Below are 3,110 nucleotides of genomic sequence, written 5' to 3'. Positions count from 1 at the left end.
AAGATGCAATGGTCTGAAGGCCTCCCTGGAGATCTACTTTAGCCAGGGCAACAGATCAGCAGCTTCTCTGTCCCTCTGAAGAGCCCCCAGTTGGAAGGCCTCACAGGTGATTTGCTACATCCAGGGTCTCAGGCCTACTGGGAGAACTAAAGCAATCCAGGGACAAAAGAGGCAAACTCCAGACAGAGTCACCCAGACCAACACACACCAGGGATATCCAGATGGTGAGAGGCAAGCACAAGACCATAAGCAACAGAGGCCACTATACATGGACATCATCAGAACCCAGCTCTCCTACCACAGCAAGCCTTGAATATGCCAATACTCCTGAATCTCTCCCAAAATCCTATCTCACAAAGATAATGGAGTCTTTTAAGGAAGATATCAATAACTTGCTGAAAGAAATATAAGAATACATAGGTAAACAGGTGAAGAAATTGAAAAAAGAGATCTAAGACCTAAAAGGGGAAGTAGAAACAATGAAGAAAATGCAAATGGTGGCAAACCTGGAAATGGAAAACCTAGAAAAGAGGGCAGGAATTACAGATGTAAATGTAACCAACAGAATAAAAGAGATAAATGAGAGAATCTAAAGTGTAGAAGATACCTTAGAAGACATTGACACAACTGTCAAAGAAAACTCAAAATTTATTTTTTAATAACTTTCACCCAAAACAACCTTTACATCGAGCAAATAGGGTCCTTTGGGAGCCCAGGCTCTTTTAGCCTGAACCATATTTTTTCCTGCTAAAATTATCAGTGGGATACATTCCTTCTGGTACAGTTCTGCAGCTTCAAATACAAATATCTGTCCTGAGGGAAAATGAATTGTTTTGGGAGCTAGCTTCCAATAAACTTATTAAAAGCTTGATGTTTGCAAATGTGCCTCTTGTCGTCACAGCATCATTACCTCTTGGGTTTCATAAGAGTTGAACCCTCAGGGAATCAGGCCACTGTTTGTCAAATACTTAGCAGCAGCACTACTTCTAGCAATACTTCCAGCAGGTGATATATGATCTGTAGTGACAGAGTCTCCCAAATACAATAGGACATGAACATTTTCAATAGGCTGGAATGCAGGTGGCTCTTTGATAAGCTTGTCAAAAAAATGAAGGGCGTCTGACGTAAGTAGACTTCACATCCCAAGAAAACAGCACAGAGTCTGGAGCTTCTAAGGAATTCCACTGTTTATTTCCCATCTCTACTTTCTCTTTTAGTGCTTTAAACATTGTCAATATAACATATTCTTCTATTTTATGAACTTCTTCTCGATTAGGACAAATGTCATGCGGGTAAATTTCCTTGCCAATAGAGTCAGAACCTAAAGGCTCTGTCTGGAAGTCTATATTCTCTGTGTCTTCTGTAGCATAAGTCACCATTAAGGGTGGAATCCATAGATAATTGGCATGAACATAATTATAAAGATAGCCTTTGAAATGTTTGTTTCCAGATAAAATGCCACATGTGACCAAATCATCTAGTTTTAATGCATTCAAAACTGCTTCTGATCAAGGTGCTGTATTATCTACACACATTGAACATCCACAGACAACTATTTCAAACCCTGGCTTGCTAAGATACAGTAACACACCACTTAAACTGAGGTAATGTGTAACCATCCCATTGCCTGAAGAAAAACTTGGTTTTATATAAAGTTTAACTCATAGACCAATTTCAACAGCCTTTTTAGCCAAAAGACCTGCAGCAAGCATCACAGATGGATTGCAATTATTGGTACAACTGAAAACTGCAGCAATGACCATGGACTCATGGGACAGCTTATACTCACTTCCATCATAATGAACACTGATAATATCACTTTGTTTTTCTGCTGCAACTTGGAAGCCTTTAAATCCAAACTTTTTACTTAAGCAAGCCTGAAAAATCACTTTTCACGTCTCTTACAGGAACTCTATCCTGAGGCCTTTTTGGACCACTGACAGATGCAACTATTGAATTCAGATTAATCTGTATCATCTGAGAATATTCAGGTTCTGAAGAATTCTAATCATTTTGAAACAATTTCATGGTGGGCTGTGGTGGTGCACGCCTTTAATCCCAGAACTTGGGAGGCAGAGGCAGGCGGATTTCTGAGTTTGAGGCCAGTCTGGTCTACAGAGTGAGTTCCAGGAAAGCCAGGGCTACATAGAGAAATCCTGTCTCAAAAACAAACAAACAAACAAGCAAACAAAGAAACAACTTCACAGCTTTAAGATATTTTTCCATTGACTCAAGTTTGGTTTTGTCACAACCTGTATGTTCTAAATGTCATAGTGTCACATTGTCAACAGGGAAAAAGCTGAGGATAGCACCATATTCTGTACACATGTTTGCTATTGTCTACAGACAATAGGTAATTTTGAAACTCCACTTCCAAAGAACTCAACAAACTTCCCAGCCATGCCTCCTTGCCTGAAGTGCTTTGTAATGCCAAGGCCAATATCTATAGATGTAACAAAGAACATTGGATGACCCAGTCAGCTCACATCCAATCACCTCTGGTAAAGTAATAGTAACTATCAGACCACTCACAACTGCCTCTGTCTCAATGCTGCCAACACCCCACCCAAGAATCCCCAATCCATTCACCGTGGTTTTATGAGAATCTGAGCCAACTATGCTATCTGGTAAGAACAAGTCCATTTATTCAAAAAGTGTTCTTGATAAATATTCTAAGTTCACTTGATGAGCCATTCCAGTTCCAGGAGGGATGACTGCCACGTTCTTAAAAGCTCCTGAGGTCCACTTGAAAAACTGAAGCCTCTCTTGATTTCTGTCAAATTCTACTTCTTGATTTTTTTACCACTACCTCTGGTTCCGGCACTGGTTGCAAATGAAAAGGACACAGGACAGATGTATTCTCAATCTGTAAAGAAAATGTTCTTGATTTTCACCTTAGTTCTCCAGAATCATAGCTGAAAGCTATGAAAAAGTACACTAAGATCATTTGCTTGTAATTGGTATAGTGCCACTTGAGTTCTTGGGCCTCTCTGGTAGAGAATTATTTTCTTTATCATTTCCTGAAGAACTCTTTCTTGGAATTACATTAAATATAAAGACAAGTACTGGAAAAGAGTTCAGTGTGATTGCATCATTTGAAAATAATGTAG

The 3,110-nt window shown here is 39.4% G+C and overlaps 1 pseudogene; it reads right to left on the bottom strand.

Annotated features, from left to right (window-relative positions):
- Nucleotides 1-652: 652 nt before the first annotated feature.
- LOC114627751 lies at nucleotides 653-2,905 on the bottom strand (annotated as a pseudogene).
- Between the last annotated feature and the right edge of the window lie 205 nt (nucleotides 2,906-3,110).

Source organism: Grammomys surdaster, unplaced genomic scaffold, assembly GCF_004785775.1.
Source record: "Grammomys surdaster isolate TR1022 unplaced genomic scaffold, NIH_TR_1.0 257, whole genome shotgun sequence".
Taxonomy (NCBI): Eukaryota; Metazoa; Chordata; class Mammalia; order Rodentia; family Muridae; genus Grammomys; species Grammomys surdaster.
Note: the sequence above shows the minus strand (reverse complement) of the source record. Positions and strands in the feature narration are given on the sequence as shown.